The 22,510-nt window shown below is 43.3% G+C and overlaps 1 pseudogene; it reads left to right on the top strand.

Annotated features, from left to right (window-relative positions):
* The first annotated feature begins 8,298 nt into the window (after positions 1-8,298).
* LOC126095826 (5S ribosomal RNA) lies at positions 8,299-8,416 on the top strand (annotated as a pseudogene).
* The last annotated feature ends 14,094 nt before the right edge of the window (positions 8,417-22,510 follow it).

The raw sequence follows: 22,510 nt of genomic DNA, 5'->3' as shown, positions 1-22,510 counted from the left end.
GTCTCTCCCCGTAAGCAGTGGCACTGATGGCCATAAAATGTTCCTCAGACGTGTGTGTGTGTGTGTGTGTGTGTGTGTGTGTGTGTGTGTGTACGCAATTAAGAGGCAAATGTCTGAACATAACATTAGTTCACACAAATAGACTGACTGCCTCATTTGAATACCACACTGATTAAATACAGAGGAATGTGCGATTATGCAACTCAAAGGTATATATCTTACACCATTATCTGTAAATATCTTTGACCTTGCAACCTATTCAAGAAAAGCTTACGTAATTTTTTATTGCATATCTTCAAACTAGGCAACATTTAAATGCCACACAGATTGTCTGGAGAGAGGGAGGACTGGGAGGTTACAAAACATAACTAGGCTTGTTTCGCCATTTTGGATTCGTAAATCTTATGCCTTCTGTGTTTTTTTTAATTTCCTGCCACTACCATATTGCACTTTTAAATTTTCCGTAACTGCTATTTTCCAGTGTTTAAATTTCCGGTATTCCGCCACCTTGGATTTTTCGAACTTCCCGCCATCAACAGCGACTGCAGTTTCACAACAGTGGCGCCGACTAACGGCATAAACCTGAACTGTGGATCTAAGTCCTCATTGATATGCTACTGATTTAAACACGAAAAATCTCACAAAACATTTGAAATAATGATACAGGTCATCTAGTTCGCAGCTTTTGCCGGAGGACTGCAACTGTCACACTGCAGTCTGCATCCCATGACGCTGTTACTCCTTACAAAGCACTGGTTGGATGGGGCATTCAGAGTCCGCAGTTCCTGACGCCACGTTATCTGTTGACAGGATTCTCGTGTCTTACATTGGCCAGTGGCCAGAGGACAATCAATCACACAGGCTAGATAAGATTAGCCAAGACGAACCAAACCAATTACAGAATAACCTGAACACTCACCCTACTGCAAATCCAAGTATTTTCTAAAACAATATCTCAACCTCAAATACCTACCCCAATTCAGTACCTGTAACCAGTCAAACTCTTCGATTCCCGGCGGGGTCAGGGATTTTCTCTGCCTCGTGATGACTGGGTGTTGTGTGATGTCTTTAGGTTAGTTAGGTTTAAGTAGTTCTAAGTTCTAGGGGACTGATGACCGTCGATGTTAAGTCCCATAGTGCTCAGAGCCATTTGAACCATCTGAACCAGTCAAACTCCTACAGAATCTTAAGTGACTGTACCCATCCTCCATATCGACCCACTACTTCATCGAAGCATCTCCCTATGTTCGACTCATATCACAGAAAATGTAATCCATTTTGTTCTGCAAGATCATAATAGTTGTACATCACATTTATTGTCTGAATTCCACCGTCATATACTCCCATAACAATTTCCGTTCACTTTCTACCACTAGAAATCCTTGTTTGGTTCCATTTCCACTCTCAGCCTCTCCATGCACACTGCATCCAATACCCACCCTGAGCACTGTCCGACCCTGTTTCATTACCCAAATACTCGCAGTTCTCACCTGATACTTTCTCGAACACACAACCTTTCAATATCAGCTCCTAGCCTCTATCCCACTTCTACTTACCTCCTTATGATCTCAAATCCCACCTCTCCACGTTTACTTCGAACTGGTGATCAAGTATCCGAACATCGACCTCCAGCTGATGCTGCGTGCAAAAGGTTGTGTGGTGCAAGAACTTAAGTTGATAATTAACATGAGCCACTAAAATGTAAAAGTCCAGTCTGTAGAGCAAGTCTATGACTGGAGTATTGGCCTTTCTGCAGGGAGAGTGCAGCCTTTCTTTGCTGTGGCACAAAGAGGAGGTAGATGGTGGGACTACAGTCCTGGCCGCTTTTTATCCATGGGAAAGATCCCCTGAACTCATTATATACCTATATATACCTATATATACCTATATATACCTATATATATCTATATATATAAGTACACCTGCGGTCGTCCTGTGGACGGACTGGACCGATGGGAAAACACCTGCTTCTATGCGGGATTCAAGCGGGAAGCTCCAGGGCTGGAGTCCAACGCTCTAATCACTATACGACCACTGCCACAAATGTAATGTATGTAAATAGGTACAAAGACAAATTGTTATTTGATAGCACCACTTATGACGAATAACTGGACTGAGTCCTAATTGTGAAATATTTTGGAATATTTGTCTGGAACAACTTAAAATGTAACGTCCACCTAAACTTAATAGCAGGAAGAATAATATAAGCATGAGATTCATTGGAACAATGCTAAGGAAATGCACACTAATCGCCAATTTAATTGTTTGGTAGGGAGAGAGCTCCTGCTGCACCATGGAATTGAAGAGTTTGGTATGTCACGAAGTAATGTTTTCTGACTCACTTGTTTGCTAATCCTTTATGTATCACTCACTTGCTGAAGCAAGGTTACTTAAAATAGTCAGCTTCTTGCTTAGCTATACCGTATGTTACACTTTACTGTCTCTTATTATATTGGAAGCTTACACATTTATACACTGAAGAGCCAAAGAAGCTGTCCTAATATCGTGTAGGGCTGCCGCGAGCACGCAGAAGTGCCGCAACGTGGCATGGCATGGACTCGACTAATGTCTGAAGTAGTGCTGGAGGGAACTGACACCATGAATAGTGCAGTGCTATCCATTAATCCTTAAGAGTACGAGAGGGTGGACATCTCTCCTCAACAGCACGTTGCAATGCATCCCAGATATGCTTAATAATGTTCATGTCTGGGGAGTCTGCGGCCAGTGGAAGTGTTTAAAATCAGAATAATGTTCCTGAAGCCACTCTGCAGCAATTTTGGACGTGTGAAGTATCACATTGTCCTGCTGGAATTGCCCAAGTCCATAGGAATACACAATGCACGTGAATGGATGCAGATGATCAGACAGGATGCTTATATACGTATCACCTGTCAAAGTCGTATCTAGACGTATCAGAGATCCTATGTTACTCCAGTTGCACACAACCCACACCATTACAGAGCTTCCACCAGCTTGAGCAGTCTCCTGCTGACATGCAGAGTCCAAGGATTCACGAGGCTCCGAAAGCCCATATCGATGATGTTTCGTTGAGTGCTTCGCACGCTGACACTTGTTGATGGCCCAGTATTGAAATCGGCAGCAATTTGCGGAAGAGTTGCACTTCTGTCACGTTGAATGATTCTTTTCAGTCGTCGTTGGTCGCGGTCTTGCAGGATCTTTCTCGGGCCGCAGCGATGTCGGAGATTTGATGTTTGGTACACTCACGGTACACTCGTGAAATGGTCATACGGGAAAATCCCCAATTCATCGCTACCTCGGAGATGCTGTGTCCCATCGCTCGTGCGCCGACTATAACACCACGTTCAAAATCTTGATAACCTGCCATTGTAGTAGCAATGACCGATCTAACAACTGCACCAGACACTTGCTGTCTTATATAAGCGTTGCCAACCGCAGATCCTTATTCTGCCTGTTTACATATCTCTATATCTGAGTACACATGCCTATACCAGTTTCTTTGGCGCTTCAATGTATGTTGCCTGTCAGTAAGTACCACTACCCTGATAAATTGCATAAGTGAAACGTAACATAAAATCAACTACAAAAGCATCAGCTGAGAGTCTTATTACCGACTTTGTGTAATGGTCGTTAGGGCCGTTATAGGCTCATTATCCACTCATTTTGATATATTGTGGACAGTGTGCGATCAACTAAATATTCTCAGGGGTATTGTCAGTTTTCCAGACTTTGGAGCAACTACTTTTCCTTCAATCTGTAACATATCATTCCTGAATGTGCCAGGAAACTTGTCGTTTCGGCTTTTGTCGACGCCAGAGCTCTTTTCCAGTATCTGATGGTTGAAGGACTTTGTCCAGCATGGGAATGAATGGATCAGACTGTCTGTAATCGTTCCATAGTGGTGGTGGTGGTTGCTGCCTAAGAGGCTGGATTAAGGACTTGTACGAAATTCTTCGTCCGAATACCGTTTTTGTAATGTTACGAAAAGTTGTAATTAAAATTACATCTTAAATACGTGGGTGATACCTTGCTTTTGAAAAAGTTGTTGTTGTTGTTGTGGTCTTCAGTCCTGAGACAGGTTTGATGCAGCTCTCCATGCTACCCTATCCTGTGCAAGTTTCTTCATCTGCCAGTACCTACTGCAACCTACATCCTTCTGAATCTGCTTAGTGTGTTCATTTCTTGGTCTCCCTCTACGATTTTTACCCTCTACGCTCCCCTCCAACGCTAAATTTGTGATCCCTTGATGCCTCAGAACATGTCCTACCAACCGGTCCCTTCTTCTCGTCAAGTTGTGCCACAAACTTCTCTTCTCCCCAATTCTATTCAATACCTCCTCATTAGTAATGTGATCTACCCATCTTATCTTCAGCATTCTTCTGTAGCACCACATTTCGAAAGCTTCTATTCTCTTTTTGTCCAAACTATTTATCATCCATGTTTCACTTCCATACGTGGCTACACTCCATACAAATACTTTCAGAAACGACTTCCTGACACTTAAATCTATACTCGATGTTAACAAATTTCTCTTCTTCAGAAACGCTTTCCTTGCCATTGCCAGTCTACATTTTATATCCTCTCGACATCGACAATTATCAGTTATTTTGCTCCCCAAATAGCAAAACTAATTTACTACTTTAAGTGTATCATTTCCTAATCTAATTCCCACAGCATCACCAGACTTAATTTGACTACATTCCATTATCCTCGTTTTGCTTTTGTTGATGTTCATCTTATATCCTCCTTTCAAGATACTGTCCATTCCGTTCAACTGCTCTTCCAAGTCCTTTGCTGTCTCTGACAGAATTACTATATCATCGGCGAACCTCAAAGTTTTCATTTCTTCTCCATGGATTTTAATACCTACTCCGAATTTTTCTTTTGTTTCCTTTACTGCTTGCTCAATATACAGATCGAATAACATTGGGGAGAGGCTACACCCCTGTCTCACTCTCTTCCCAACCATTGCTTCCCTTTCATGCCCCTCGACTCTTGTAATTGCCATCTGGTTTCTGTACAAATTGTAAATAGCCTTTCGCTAACTGTATTTTACCCCTGCCACCTTCAGAATTTGAAAGAGAGTATTCCAGTCAACATTGTCAAAAGCTTTCTCTAAGTCTACAAATGCTAGAAGCGTAGGTTTGCCTTTCCTTAATCTTTCTTCTAAGATAAGTCGTAGGATCAGTACTGACTCACGTGTTCCAATATTTCTACGGAGTCCAAACTGATCTTCCCCGAGATCGGCTTCTACCAGCTTTTCCATTCGTCTGTAAAGAATTCGTGTTAGTATTTTGCAGCTGTGACTTATTAAACTGATAGTTCGGTAATTTTCACATCTGTCAACACCTGTTTTCTTTGGGATTGGATATATTCTTCTTGAAGTGTGAAAAAGTAGTTAGAATGATAGTTAAATCTGAGTCATACTTTACAAAACATTAATACATTTAAGTTAGAGATTTGGCGCATTGGCTCCAGTTGTGGCAGTGAACCACATTATCCGACTACTAAATTAGTGCAATTTCTCGCAGAATTGGTACCCATCATACCACCTGTTGTCTGCACCTCGCTCTACTTCTTAAGTCACACATCGGCTAATGGAGTCCCAACCAATGTATGAAGTGAAGGTTAGGGTAGCATATCATGGCTACAAAACCCAAAAACGTTACACTGGGTGAAGTTGTTTTGCTGGAAACACGTTCATCTACCTGAAAGGAAAGCTGCAGATTAGTGGGGCCTTCATCTTCCTTTTCAGAATTGCGGAGTACGGGTCTGCCCTGTTCACGTAGCGCTGATGAACGGCTGTGTTGATACACTGGTCTCCAAAATTAAAGCAACAATCAGAAACGTTGTAAGGCTGCGTTTATTATGCCACAGAACGATATAAACAGGCGTTAGTAAAGTAGAAACAATGTAAAGAATGCAGAGCGTAAGCAACTACAACATGCATAACGGTAGACAAAAATCTTCATTTTTTCCTACTTAAGGGGCTCCGGAACGCCCTATACTTGCAATGTTAAAATAACGCTTATAAATTACATCTTTCCTCACAAAGTATTTGAGGTAGGAAGTTGAACTTTTTACAGATTATTTATTGGAATATGGGCTACAACTTAACACAGGGATTTTACAAAATTTTAGTTCAGTTATTAAAGATGATTTTTTTTCAATTGTAATGAAAATTCACAACATTTTTTTGCAATTTTTTATTTATATATTCAAAAATATACAGTTTTTTGGCAAAAGGCTGTGTTAAATTATGCAGAAGGTACTGTGTAACATTTACTTTAAGTTTGAAACAAATATGTTTGGAAGATCCTTAGAAAACATGTAATTAGTATGAGAAAATAAAAGTTTTGGGAATCGAGCGACAAAGATTGGATTAACTTTTTAGTGCATTCCAGGTCCATAGGATGGATTATCTTCATCCTCTGCAAAGTCCTCCTCCAGCTTCCTCTTGTTCCTCCTCCTGTTTACTCTTGCTTGTATTTCTAGACTCTTTACAGTCCTGTCTGCAGCCCGAAGGCGTTCCTTGTCTAATGCAAGCATCGCTCGTACCATGTTAGAACCTATCTTCATTCCCATATTTCTAAATACCTTGCACCTTACAATGTTGCCATCATTGAAAGTCGCAACAGCAACTTTACTTTTACTCATTATTATACTTCAACAAAACAGAGACTCAAGGAACAGAATTAATTACGAATATTTTCGAGATAACGACAGAGTAAATAAACATGAAACAATCGACAGTCACACCAGCGATATATATTGAACCATCACGGGTTAGCCACAACACATACTTTATCTCACATCACTAAAATGTACCTGATGAACACGGACGTTAATAATAACACCATTTGACAGCAGTTTAACAGCGCCACAGTGGGTCACGCCCATGTAGAACACATTTCAAAAAAAATTTAAAAATAGTTGTAGTCTTCGGAATTGAATAAATTATATATCTATTAAAAGGTAATAGTCTGCAGATTCAGAAAACGCAAAAAAGTAAAAATTGAACTTTTTATGATTTTGAGCCTTTCCGGAGCCCCTTAAGAAAATTTGCACACACATTTCGACAACTGGTTAATTTGCTCAGTAAGGGGTGTGACCACCCCTGGCAACAACACAGGCATGACAACGACAGGGCATGCTGTGAATGACGTCATCGATCTCATGTTGAGGCAATAACGCCCATTCTTCTTGGAGAGCTGCTCGCAAGTCTCGGAGGGTGGTTGGTGGATGCTGACGTGATGCAGCCCGTCTCCTTAGTGCATCCCAGACATTCTCTACGGGATTCAATTCGGGAGAGCGAGCAGGCCGCGCTATGCGTGCAATATCTTGCGTTTCCAAGAAAACGTCAACCATCCATGCTCTGTGAGGTCGATCATTATTGTCCATCAGTGCGAAGTCTGGGCCAACTCTGCCTCGCAACAAATGCACATCAGGTCCCAAGATCTCATCACGACACTTGACAGCAGTTAAACTTTGTCGATTTACCCGTAGAGTTTCATGAAGAGGTGATCGAGTGTTCAACATAACTCCTGCCCACACCATTTGGAATCCTCCTCGTTACTGGTCTCTTTTGATAATTTTTGGGACCCCTGTCCTCTCCAGATGCGAACCCGTCGAGAATCACTCTCCAGACCAAATCCGTACTCATCCGTAGAAAGTTAGTTGGCCCACTGTTCGACCGTCGAGGTGTCATGTCGATTACTCCAGTCTAGACGTTCCCTTCTGTGAAGAAGCGTCAGACCCTCCACCACATACGGCATGTCTCCGACAGCAAAGGCCACTCTGCCGAAGCCTTCTGTACACCGTTTGCCTCGATACGACAAGTCCAGTGGATGCTGCGATGTGAGATGCCAGTTGCCCTGCAGCACTAAGCCGGTACTATCACACCATTACAGCCAAACAACGGTCCTCTCTCTCTCTCTCTCTGATATCACATATAATCGGCCCTGCCCTGGTCTTCAGGGAACAATTTCGCTATCTATAAACTGTCGCACATGCCAGATACAAGACAGTGATTCACATCAAGCCATTGCGCCACATCAGTTTGCGGCTGTCCTCCTTCCATTCTTCCTAAGGCCCTCCACCCAAGAGTCTGGTAGACTTCTATTCTCTGCCTTACTGCACCACCTGTTACTGTGTACACAGCGACTGTGGGTGTAGAACTGCACTTCAAACACGACCCCGTTTGATAGGTGTCCCGAGTCATCGCTGGCGTGGTTGTTCGTTGACCGAGATGCCATCTTCCACGCAGAACAGGATCGTATGGAGATCCGTAGACAGTCTGTATGATTATGTCGTTAATCAGCCAACGGCCTTGCCGCAGTGGTAACACCGGTTCCCGTCAGATCACCGAAGTTGAGCGCTGTTGGGCTGGGCTAGCACTTGGATGGATGACCATCCGGTCTGCCCAGCGCTGTTGGCAAGCGGGCTGCACTCAGCCCTTGTGAGGCAAACTGTGGAGCTACTTGATTGAGAAATAGCGGCTCCGGTCTCGGAAACTGACATACGGCCGGGAGAGCGGTGTGCTGTCAATACGCCTCTCCATATCCGCATCCAGTGACGCCTGTGGGCTGAGGACGACACGGCGGCCGGTCGGTACCTTTGTGCCTTCACGGCCTATTCGGGAGCAGTTTTTTTTATATCGTTATTCAGGCACAGTGTATCCTCCCCCTCACTTATCGACCTTAATGACAATGAAAATTTAAACCGCGTGTACCTAATGGAAATTTGGGAAAAGCAATCGTCACCGAAGTTAACCTGTCGGTAAAGAGAGAGGAAAGGGTTACATCTAAATGAAAGGAAAAGTGCTAATGAAACTGGTGGAAATTAATTTTGAAAAGGGGTAAAGTTAATAAAGAAAGTAAATGTGCAGCCGTTACGTTAACAATTAACTAGCGGTAATTAGGTATTTGAGATTTGGGGGAAATCACGGTCGCCAGTCCTAAGGACAATTACTATAGTAACTGAAAAAGAAAGGTTATTACACATATAATTAGCACTAGAAGCGTGGCAACTGAAGGTTGACACGTGTAGTGTGAAAACTGAAAGTTTGTCAGAAGTAATAAATTTCGCTACACTCTGACTTAATTTAGCAAAAGAATTAATAAAACAGGAAAATCGAAAGTTAATTTAGTGACTGAAGTTAATAGTGAGCTTTCTTTCTGAAGCACATCGAAATTCAGTAAAATACGGTTAGTCTTGGACTACCTCAACAATCACTTCAAAAGCTACTTGAATCTACGCAATTTAGAAATAAGAGATTTAACATTGAACTTGAATTAAATTATTCTGAACAATTAACAGTAGTAAAATTTAGTACGTACCAAGCTGAGCTGCAGTCACAGGTAAGCTAAAATATGGTAACAAAACTCGCACTCTTAATTTGTGCTTGTGTAATCTAAATATTGTAGCCAGCTATGAATGCCTTAACTGAACTTTGAAATTAAAGCAGTGAAATCGGATTATATTTGAATTTCAAGAACACTCGGGTTCATTCCGGAAAAGGAAGGGACCCTGCTTGGTAATGCAATTGGGACAATGAGCAAAAAATGTTCATGCTAAGTTGCTATAATTATAGTTACGAAAATGGTACAGTTTGAAAAGCTGAGGTCTGCCATACAGTTCTAAAACTTTACGTGCTTCCAGTCTTCCTTGTTGGTTGATTGAAGGTTTGAAGCCGTCGATCGAGGAGGTGGCGACAGTCACTCATTGTCGGCCGTCGCTGTTGCAGAAGCTGGCTGTTGACGCGCCTTCTTCTCGACACGGTAACCAGACGAACCGGGCTCTTGATGTGCGCCAGCTAATGCTTCCCGTCCGCGACACCATGTCAGAAACTATCATCGCAAGTCGAGCGCAATTACATGCTGCCAAACCCCGAAAGCGCGGCAACTCGCGGGAGCTTCACACAACACACCTGCTCCACTCGCTACTCCAGCCAGACTCCCCCTCTGCCCGCGCTCCACGCGACAGAGTTCACACTACCAAAGATCCTACACACTTTGATTCTTCACACGATCTATCGATGTAATCGTTCGATAGCAGTTTTCCCTAGGCAAGACCCAGCGTAAAAATACAAATAATATTTACGAAACAAACTAATTATACATCGACATAAATGCATAAATATATATATACAAATAGAAAAATTCTAGGTCCTGAGAAAAACAAGGAAAACAGGTGGATTAAAAGGAGAAATGAAGACCTATACAAAAATACAGAAAAGATCATAGATACAATGAGGAAGAGACGTCTAAAATTTTATGGACATTTAAAAAGAATGGAAGAAACACGAATTACAAAGAAAATCTTTAATTACGTTAGTAAGCTGAAAAACACCGTAGGATGGATAGAAGCAGTAAAGAAAGACGCCAACAAAATAGGTGTTACAGAAGAAATAATACGTGACAGGAATAACTTTAGGCTACTTATAGAAAACGCAAACTATGAAGAAGATGCACCAAAACCTCGACCCAAGAGAGTGTGGACAGATGAGCAGAGACGAGCAGTTGGCGAGAAAATGAAGAAGTACTGGGAAGAACGGAAGAAAAAGAAACACCAGAAGTCTTAAGTTGTATGCGGTCCAAATTCATAATTAAAAAAAAAAAACAAATAGTAAAACAATTACAATATGTAAAGACACAGAAATAAGGAAAACAAATTTATAGTACAATAGATGGAAATAGGAGGATATGCATTTCCGGCGTTACAACAGGACGGGGAAACAGCAGTTTGATACTTTAATTTTGGACACCAGCTTATAAACGAGCAAAGGTCATCCAGCCCCATGGACAAGTTTTCGAATGTCAGAAAATGTGTGTTCCCGGAGCGTCGTTACTGGGCTTTTTATTCCTGCCTCTCAAAATATTCGGCACTTCCCTTGTAACAACCAGTGTAACGAACAGAGACAGCGCGGCCGCCGTCGCCGGAGCAGTGGCTCCGGCCGCCCACGGGGCAGGTTCTGGCAGAGCGCGCCTCGCCCAGTCCCCGCCGCCGCCTCCCTGGCTTCCTGCCTGCATCCGCCCCCACCCTCGCCACCGCCCCCGCCGCTGAGGTACAACGAACACAAGTCACGTTTAATATCCGCAGGCGGCCCACCGCTCCGGCGTAAAGTCTGGCCATAAATTGCCCGCTAGCCGCGCCCGCTCGCCGCTATATTAAAACACAAAGTTTGCATGCAGCCGCGCCGCCGCGCCGCCGCGAGAGCAATTAGGCGAACGAGATAGCGCGCCGCGCGGATATTACGCCGCGGTCTCCGCGCCGCCGCCGCCGCCGCCGCCGCCGCCGCCGGCGAATCCGAACGACACGGCGGGCCGAGCGGAAGCAGGCCGCACAGCCGCCTCCTCCCGCCTCCCACCTCCCAGCTCCCTCCCTGCCCGCTGCTGGGCGCTCGCCTACTACCTCTCTCACAGCCCACCGCCATCTATCGATTCTGCCGCCGTTAACAACAACAGTTGCTGTATCTTCCTACTCACTCCCAACCCCTCTCATCGCCGCCGCTGTTGAGACCAAAGTCCTTCCTCCGCACTTATACACTGCCTAAACCTCCTCTTGCCATCTACCTCACTCAGTGAGCTCTGTAATTCACTTCAGAAAAGCCAGCTATCGCCCTCGTGACATTTCCATTATGATAAATTGTTCCGAACCCTGACAGTAATTACATACACTACTGGCCATTAAAGTTGCTACACCACGAAGATGACTTGCTACAGACGCCGAATTTAACCAACAGGAAGAAGATGCTGTGATGTGCAAATGATTACCTTTTCAGAGCATTCACACAAGGTCGGCGCCGGTGGCGACACCTACAACGTGCTGACATGAGGAAAGTTTCCAACCGATTTCTCATACACAAACAGTAGATGACCGGCGTTGCCTGGTGAAACGTTGTTGTGATGCCTCGTGTAAGGAGGAGAAATGCATACCATCACGTTTCCGACTCTGATAAAGGTCGGATTGTAGCCTATCGCGATTGCGGTTTATCGTATCGCGACATTGCTGCTCGCGTTGGTCGAGATCCAATGACTGTTAGCAGAATATGGAATCGTTGGGTTCAGGACGGTAATACGGAACGCCGTGCTGGATCCCAACGGCCTCGTACCACTAGCACTCGAGATGACAGGCGTCTTATCCGCATGGTTGTAACGGATCGTGCAGCTACGTCTCGATCCCTGAGTCAACAGATGGGGACGTTTGCAAGACAACAACCATCTGCACGAACAGTTCGACGACGTTTGGAACAGCATGGACTATCGGCTCGGAGACCATGGCTGCGGTTACCCTTGACGCTGCATCACAGACACGAGCGCCTGCCATGGTGTACTCGACGACGAACCTGGGTGTACGATGGCACAACGTCATTTTTTCGGATGAATCCAGGTTCTGTTTACAGCATCATGATGCTCGCATCCGTGTTTGGCGACATCTTGGTGAACGCACATTGGAAGCGTGTATTCGTCATCGCCATACTGGCGTATCACCGGGCGTTATGGTATGGGGTGCCATTGGTTACACGTCTCGATCACCTCTTGTTCGCATTGACGTCACTTTGAACAGTGGACCTTACATTTCAGGTGTGTTACGACCCGTGGCTATACCCTTCATTCGATCCCTGCGAAACCCTACATTTCAGCAGGATAATGCACGACCAGCATGTTGCAGGTCCTGTACCGGCCTTTCTGGATACAGAGAATATTCGACTGCTGCCCTGGGCAGCACATTCTCCAGATCTCTCACCAATTGAAAACGTCTGGTCAATGGTGTAATGACTCGTCACAATACGCCAGTCGCTACTCTTGATGAACTGTGGTATCGTGTTGAAGCAGCATGGGCAGCTGTACCTGTACACGTCATCCAAGCTCTGTTTGACTCAACGTCCAGGCGTATCAAGGCCGTAATTACGGCCAGAGGTGGTTGTTCTGGGTACTGATTTCTCAGGATCTATGGACCCAAATTGCGTGAAAATGTAATCACATGTCAGTTCTAGTATAATATATTTGTCCAATGAATACGCGTTTATCATCTGCATTTCTTCTTGGTGTAGCAATTTTAATGGGCAGTATTGTAACTATAGACTCATCTGAAGTAATAAGATTTTTTCTGGGCATGCTAGTGTGGCTATGTTCGAAGGTGTTTGCCCACGTTGTTTGAAGCATAAGTAACACTGAAGCACCTAATGATGGCAGCATGTTGCTGAAACTTGGCGTGTAAGAAGGTATTGGAAAAGAAACGTTATTGAACGAGGGGAAATGCTTTTTATAACAGTCGCAGACCACAACTAATTCTGTACAAAGTGAGTAGGTTTAAATTTAAACAATCGCAGGATGAAACACTTGGAGATCCCACCGCCATGACTCCCGTCTAGCCATTTGCTGCTGTCTTATAGAATTAATTAAGACGCTAAAATAAGCTATGGGGCAAATGTATCCCCGGGTACCCCTTAGCTTGCGCTACAAGAGACACAGCTGGTATAGGCTAACCACCAGCCGACCCTGTTCCACGCATTCTGCATTAGAGATCGGAAACGAAGCAAGTACGAGTCTATACAATACAATAAAAAGGAAGGCGCCGCTGTTATGTCAGTCGCATACTGCATGGTGGCGCAAAATAGGTGTTAGAGAGTTTTTGTCAACTACAACATAGTGTTGGGTGATAGATTCTTATTAAAATATTTATGCTGTAGCAGACAACCTTAAATTTAACACTGTATTGAAAATCAGCTTAAGGGCATGGATGTTTGTGGGAGAATTAACATTGTCGGTTGGAACAGACGTGAGCAGTGTATACGCAGTAGTACGAAATCCATCATACTGTTAAATGTAGTCAAATAGTATCGCCTTTGATATCAGTAGTACTGTATACAGCAAGGCAACAACGATTCGGGCGGTAGAGGGTGGAACTCGGTGCAAAGGCGGTGGGCTGCGTGCAGCGTTGGTGTCTGCGTACGTGCCTTAACTGCACACAGGGAACAGACGCCGTTAGTGACAGCCTGTGTTGTTTTCACAAAACACAGCTGTAGCAGTCCCACGTGGAAAAAGATTATGATGTGACAAAAAAGCAAAAACCGGCGAGTGCAAGCAAATGGGACCCTCTGATTGTCAAATCGTCAATAGATATTTTCGTTAGATTTGGTGCACGACATGGACAGAACGGAAAATACGAGCTAAGTAGAAAATTGTCTGACGCATCGAAACAGTTAGTTTTGCGCAAATCAAGGGCCACAAACCGTCATGCTGCTCAACTTTTTACTGAATTGCAATTGCCAATAACGGCCAGACGTGTACGACACATTTTGTCAAACGACAGACATCTTGCATTCTAGAAACGATCACAGAAACCTGCTCTACACCAAAAAATAAGCGGACTAGATTGAAGTTTGCTGAAAACGTATGTCATAGAGTTCCGAATGGGATAAAATTATCTTCAGTGACGAGAAGGTTAATTTGATGGGACTGATGGATTTTTGGCATGATCTGAGAACAGAGCAACAGGTAAGAATGAAGAAATTTTGGAGATGGTAGTGTTGCGATTCGGGCAACCTTCTCCACTATAGGTAAATCATGCACTGCTTGCCTTACACTAAGAATGAACTGTAACATGTACTCTGGGGTGCTAGGAACAGAGTTAATTAGAATGTATGAGGGCCTAGGGGACGCGAGTCTAATGTTTCAGCAACATAATGTATCTATGCATGTTTCTGCTAAAACCAAAACCTGGTTTGAAGATAAAGATGTCGATGTCTTGCCTTGGCCTGCACGTAACGCGGATGTGAACACCGTGGGAAACCTTTGGAGAATACCTGCAAGGTTTAATTATAGCAATGAAAGCCAACTTCAGGCCGTATGTGAGAAGAAAAAAACGATAAGAGCAGAGTTGGCGACAATTTCACTGCAAGAACTACAGACCCTAACGAAATCAATGCCAAAGAGAATTAGGAAGAACCAATATTTGCCAGAGTACTAACAATGCAGTAACACAACAATACAGTGAGTGCCCTTTACACCCACTTCCACCCAGTAAATGCAAAAGAATTATTTCGTTACGCACTTTATGAAATAAACTATGTAACTCTGTAGTGATTGTTTGTCTTATACACAGAGTAATTATAATTCAAGTTAAACTTTCAAACTACTGTAGAAATAACACCACTGGTCAGAATGACGTCAAATTGCATTTGAATATTATCGGAGAAGAGGGAAAACGTATGGCAGAAGAAAAATAGTTACAAAATGTACCAATAGATGGCGCTGTAAGCATCATAATTTAATAGTAGTGGACTACAAATGACAAATTAATCACACAACAATACGTTTGACGTTAAACAAACTGTACTACTCTGTGTGCATGGGTGTACAAGTGTGATACTGTTAGTTACGTAAGCCCATCCATCACGGGAAGGTCATATCATACCAGATGGGAAAAATCGGTTTTTAATTGTCCTGAGGCCAAAAACCACATAAAAAGCATCACTCGCATCAATTTTTAATCGTCCTGAGGACAGAAACCAGATATAAAGCATCAATCAAAATGAATCGGATTATGAATTTCCGTGTGACTGGCGCAAAATAAGCCGACCTTTGTGACCGAGTGGTTCTAGGCGCTTCATTCCGGAACCGCGCTGCTGCTACGGTCGCAGGTTCGAATCCTGCCTCGGGCATGGATGTGTGTTATGTCCTTAGGTTAGTTAGGTTTAGGTAATTCTAAGTCTATGCGACTGATGACCTCAGATGTTAAGTCCTACAGTGCTTACAGCCATTTGAACCATTTGGCGCAAAATATGTTCAAAATGCTGTCCACCGTCTTCTGCAACAAGTTGAATTCGAGAGACAGCGTGTTCCACAACTGATTGAAGTGTTTCCGGCGTCACTTGAGATATGAGCAATGCATGCCTTCAATGCAGCTAAGTTAGCAGTCGGAACACTGAACATAACATCTTTCAGACAGCCCCAGAGACAGAAGTCACATGGGTTAAGATCAGGTGATCGGGACGAACAGGCTGTAGGGAAATGGTGGCCGATAATTCTATCATTTTCGAAATGGCGCTTCAGCAACTGCTTAACTGGATTTGCAATATGCGGAGGTGCTCCATCTTGCATAAAAATGATACCATCGACACATCCAAGCTGTTGGAGAGCAGGAATGACGTGGTACGCAAAAGACACTCATAGCACTTACCAGTGGCGGTACAGGTAACAGGACCGGAACTACCTGTATCATCGAAAAAATATGGCCCTCAAATAAATGATGCCATAAACCCGAACCAAACAGTGACCTTTTCAGGATGAAATGATACTGGTTGATTTTCGTGTGGATTTTCCGTTGTCCATATTCGACAATTCTGTGTATTGACATATTCTGTCAGGTGGAAGTGGGCCTTGCCTGTCTACAAAATCTTCCACGGCCAAACTTTGTCCACTTCCATGCGAGCAAAAATTCTAAAGCAAAGGTCTCTCTTGCTGGCAGGTCAACAGGAAGCAACTCGTGCACACTGGTAATTTTCAATGGATAGCAAAGGAGGACGTTTCATAAAATTTTACGTACCGTTCTCACGGGTATGTCCAATGTTCGGGCAATTCTCCGTGCACTAAACGTTTGCACACCATCACTAGTCTCTTCCTCAATTATTGTGGCCACTGCTTCCACTGATGTCGAATCGATTCGTTTCCTCCCTCCACCAGGTTGCACACCAAAAGAACCCGTCTTTTCGAATTTCCGAATCATTTTCTCCAGACCCACGGCAGTCATCAGACCAACGCCTTTTTTCAGATCCTTGAGTGTCCGGAACTTTTGCAGCGCGACGTGTGCACAGTCATCATTCTTGTAATACAGCTTTGCAAGCAGAGCGACCTTGCATTGATACAGTCATGGGCGAACGTCGCAGACGCGAAAGGAGGAAAAGCCGTGCACCCGGCGTATTTATACCAATATCAACGGGTTGTGCGCATGACAGGTTTCTTGATTCACGTATTCTGACACATAGAGCGCCACCTATTGATCAATTTTCACACTATTTTTTTCTTCTACCATACGTTTTCCCCCTTCTCCGATAATATTCGGTTGCAATTTGACATGATTCCGACCAGTAGTGTTATTTCTACAGCGTTTTGAAAGTTTAATTGTAATCACCCTGTATATCTACTACTTTCATAATAAATTTGATACATGTATGCTTCAAACATTTTACTCTTACGTTCGCAGAAAACCTTCCTTTATACTGAATTCCACTACTGTACAGAAGGTTTTCAGAGTGCTTTTCTCCTGCAGCAATGAGTGTTCACAGCCTTAAACTGAATCCAGTGATGACTTTCTGAATAACGACATTTTAGACTCCATGAATGTGTTTGGATGTAGAAGTACCACATCCTGGAGTGTTTCAGGTGCATTTTTGAAGACTCCATCCTTCATATATCCCATAAGAAATGATTACTCTGGTTGAAATCGGGACTATAAGGGGGCCATTTCACACCAAGTCCAATCAACTCTGAGCAACGACCTGATCTCTGATAGTTTCCTGATAAAAATCGAAGACGTCCACTTTATAATGTGGACGTGCTGCATCCTGCACGAACCCTAGTAGGGCACGTCGTTCATCCAGTATAAATTCATCTCCCAGTTCCTATCTGTAATCGTCTGCTGTGAAAGCTCCCTCAATAAAAATGGGCCCTATAATGCATTGTGTCTGATTGCGCACCAAACAGTGACTTTTTGTCGAAGAGGTGGAACAGCAGTTTGAGCATACGGATTTCAGTAGCCCAATGGCGCCATTTCTGTTTGCTGACGTTCTCATGGAGGCGGAAGTGTGCCTTATCACTAAACCACATCTGATCCGTATCGACTGCTCCACGCCAGTCATCTCATTTCCAAAAGAATATCACAACTGCACACCCTGCCCAAAGATTGGCAGCACTGAATTTTGTGATGTAAAAGGTTAGCTTTTTCTTTTACTACCCACTGGAGAGACTGTCATTCCATCCTGAGTTCTGTGCAGCATGTTTTCTTGATGTAGTGGCTCCTCAATCACTAAAGTTCGCATTCGTCCCACATTCTCCAAGGTCACAACTGGGGACGGTTGTCCTGACTGGGCCTTCCTGGGATCACGTAGGAATCCGGTCTTCCCAAAACAAATCATTAATCTTTTAAAAACAGGGAGAACATTGCACAAAATCTGTATCAGAAGATGCTTAAATTTTGTCCTCACAGTTTGACTTCAGTCCTCACCGAGAAATAGAAATGATTTTTGCGGATGATGTTGTTTCTGGACCATATGTGAGCGTCTCACCACAACGCGTCGTCCAGAAAAGTCTTTACGATCAGAAAACCCTGTTTCAGAGTTCGTGCTTCATATTCTAAAATGTCAGCTGAGACATTAGCGAGTGAGCTACGGAATTGTCAGAGGTAGACTGCAACAATGTCACAAGGAGGATCATTTACAGGATATGATTAAATCGTAGAGAAAAAATACATTCTGATACCTGTTTTGGACCACCCTCTAGCTTCCTTCCTTCCCGCTACAATTAAGCGAGCGTGACCAGTCAGTGAACGGTGAGGCTTCAATCGATTCCTATTAGTGGTTCTCTCGTATTGAAGCGTTCGCGAATATAAGGCTGGTCGTGACTTGGTAGGGAAGTCAAGTGCACTATTTCGTTGTTGTAAAGAAACACGGGCAGGGCCAAAATGACCAATTGTTGGGGTAAGGTAGCCTCTAATGAAGCTGTGTTTTGTGAGACTTTGGAGGGTGCAATAGGAAAACTAAATGACGGAGTGTATGCAAGCAAATGTGCTCCATTAGATCTAGAGTGTTATCCAGAGAAAATTCGGTCTTTAACCAAGTTGCGAAATAAAAAATAAGAAGTTATTCTTGAGTTTCTACCGGCGTATTTGATAATGAAAATATCCATGGGTGTACTGCCGGTCTACAGTGTCCAACGGGCACAATATTTCGGCGATCATACTTGTCGCCATCATCAGGTGAACTGACTGACTGAGCTCCTGTGAACGTGGCGGTACGGAGATCCGTACGCTATGGATGCTAAGAGGGAACTGGGTTAATCAAGAGTAAATCGCGCAAACGTATAGTTGTGAGGACCACGGCGGACAGAGCCATCACACCGACGTCATCTCAGACGCCGTCGCAATCTGCGGCGCGGGGCGCGGACAGCGGAGGGAGCGCGCCGCGGGCGGAGGGTATTTAAATCGGCCGCCGCCACGACCGAACCCAGTTCCCTCTGAGCAGCCATAGCGTACGGATCTCCGTACCGGCACGTTCACAGGAGCTCAGTCCGTCAGTTCACCTGATGATGGCGACATGTATGATCGTCGAAATATTGTGCCCGTTGGACACTGTAGATCGGCAGTACACCCGTGGATATTCTGATTGAAAAATAAGAAATTTGTTCGTGCCAACTAAATGGTAGTACAATTGTGATCCCACCTTGCGAGCTAACATCCCAAAGATGTTCGGCTCACTTGCGGTTCCCCTTCATCCAAATGACTTGCCACAAACTCGTCTGGGGGTTGAACCGCAGGTGTCGCATTATACGCCCTAAATAAGACACTTGTGACCCTTTGGTTAAATTGTCCGGCTGTTGGCAAGTTTTCCAAATACAAAGTTAGCATAACATAAAATAACAATAATAATAATATCTGGAACTAAATTGACGACCCATAAATGATGTAGGCCACACAGTTGCCATTTGGTTAGAATAGGGTTTATTCCTAAAGCAAAGTAATAGCGAAAGTGGTCGTACTTAGAGTAACTGTTACACTCGAGCTCATATCCATTTGACACAGTTCGGTCATTCAAAATCTCATTGCGAATTACAAGTCCACAACATTAACTACGCGAAATATTAGAGTTCACTCCAGGCCCGCGGCTGTTCACCGCTTAGAGAATAAGTTCCGCGACACCACACAACGTGAAATTTCCCAAGTCGTTTCACTTCCTAGCTGCCTAAAAACCGACCTTCCGCTTTCGCGCCTCAACGCGAACTGTACCCTTTGATGTCTCCAGCCGAACTCTTCGCTCAACCGACTAGCGCAGTTCCCTTTCCTGAAGCCGTCCATCTGATGGGCTACAGCTTATTCTACATTACTTTACATTTTAACATATTTAAATAATCAAAGCTTGACCACTTTCACGTTCTAAATAAAGTAACAATAATATCCATTACATAATGAACGTTAAATTCTTGTACATAAGCCGGCCGCTGTGGCCTAACGGTTCTACGCACTTCAGTTCTGAACCGCGTTGCTGCTGTGGTCGCAGGTTCGAATCCTGCCTCGGGCATGGCTGCGTGTGATGTCCTTAGGTTAGTTAGGTTTAAGTAGTTCTAAGTCTAGGGGACTGATGACCCATAGTGCTTAGAGTCATTTGAACCATTTTCTTTTACATAAAACCAATACAGTTTCCTTCTTAACTCTGAACGTCACGACCAGTAGCCTTGCACAAATGTGCTTTCAGATAAATAAATAAAGAGAAAAAGTAACTATTATGCACTAAACTTAACAACAAATATTCTATTACTTGATGATTCAATAAGGTGTCATGCTGTCATCGTTCAATGTGTTTTGTGTAGCGGAAATGATCATCTGATGCTTAACTGAAAATACTCATAATTTAAATTTGCTATATCTTTTAAACAAATAAAGTTACAGAGTTGATATTTGCAACATTTGTCATTTTGATGATGAGCTTCTATATGAAATATCGATCGTTAAGATCGACCAAAGCGTTCAGATTTTAGCAGTCAGGTTTTTGTTAAAAAATTTGTGAATTTCACTTTAACCATAAATCATAAACTATTATAGACATGATCAGTATTCAAGTTTTATTGTGATCACCATGAAAATTAATGGAGGAAGGCAAATTAAAATTACTGTGGCTTCATTCCCTGCATTGTTACAGAATTAAATAGTTTCCATAAATGTTTCCCTTTATGGCCGATCTTAGGTCCGCTGTATTTAACACTGCTACATATCGTTGGCCACAAACGGATCCTACTGGGTTTCCCTATGACGTAGGTCCTCGTCTGTGTCACTCACTCACTATAGCGGATAGGCTTCAATAGACAATAGACGCCTCTGAGTTTCCCCATCTCGTGGTGAATCTGCGACCTTTGTGGCACGCGGTCCTGAACGACGGGGTTCGTTTCACAATTCCTGCAGGCTGACTTTTTCGGCCATACATTGAAATGAGAGCGCAGTTCTCATTAACTCGCAACCTCCAGCTTGAGAAGATATATGTGCTCCATCAAACTAAAACTGGACACAGGACAATGTCACTGTTATGTCCCTGAAACCAAAAATCGCGCTATTTCTGTGTGCTTATCGTCATGGAAACTTCTATGTATGGGCTAATAGCTAGCTGTGTAGCTTATGATTCATTCCTATAACAGTTCCAAAGGCTACTGTCAATTTATTTTAATAATTTACCTTCATTTAGAGAATACATTTGGTGTCCTTTCTTCTTGTGCTGCATATCACAGACTCGACAACATATGTATGTCAATGTACTGCCAAACAATCTCTGGACAGAGATTAAATATTAAAACAAATTTATAAACGTCTTTGAAATAGTGTTATACAGTTACATACATAGACATACACACTCGCCCCCCCCACTCACATATATATATATATATATATATATATATATATATATATATATATATATATGTGTGTGTGTGTGTGTGTGTGTGTGTGTGTGCGGGTGGGTGTGGGTGTGTGTGGATGTGAGTGTGGGTGTGTGGGTGGGTGTGTACCTATATATAAACATGCGCTAGCTGTTACCTGTGGCTGTAGACGCATGTCAGTAGTTTTTTTAGATGAGTGAAGGTGTTGGAACACGTGTGGCAATACTGACCTTACGACTTATCTTAGAAGAAGAAAGATTAAGCAAGGGCAAACCTTCGTTTCTAGCATTTGTAGACTTAGAGAAAGCTTTTGACAATGTTGACCGGAATACTCTCTTTCAAGGCTATTTACAATTTGTACAGAAACCAGAAGGGCACGAAAGGGAAGCAGTGGTTGGGAAGGGAGTGAGACATGGTTGTAGCCTCTCTCCGCTGTTATTCAATCTGTATATTGTGCAAGCAGTAAGGGAAACAAAAGGAAAATTCGGAGTAGGTATTAAAATCCATGGAGAAGAAATAAAAACTTTGAGGTTCGCCAGTAACATTGTAATACTATCAGATACAGCAAAGGACTTGGAAGAGCAGTTGGATGGAATGGACAGTGTCTTGAAGGGAGGGTATAAGATGAACATCAACAAAAGCAAAACGAGAGATAATGGAATGTAGTCGAATTAAGTCGGGTGATGCTGAGGGAATTTGATTAGGAAATGAGACACTTAAAGTAGTAAAGGAGTTTTGCTATTTGGGGAGCAAAATAACTGATGATGGTCGAAGTAGGGAGGATATAAAATGTAGACTGGCAATGGCAAGGAAAGCGTTTCTGAGGAAGAGAAATTTGTTAACATCGAGAATAGATTTAAGTGACAGGAAGTCGTTTCTGAAAGTATTTG

This window comes from Schistocerca cancellata, chromosome 8, assembly GCF_023864275.1.
Source record: "Schistocerca cancellata isolate TAMUIC-IGC-003103 chromosome 8, iqSchCanc2.1, whole genome shotgun sequence".
Lineage (NCBI taxonomy): Eukaryota > Metazoa > Arthropoda > Insecta > Orthoptera > Acrididae > Schistocerca > Schistocerca cancellata.
Note: the sequence above shows the minus strand (reverse complement) of the source record. Positions and strands in the feature narration are given on the sequence as shown.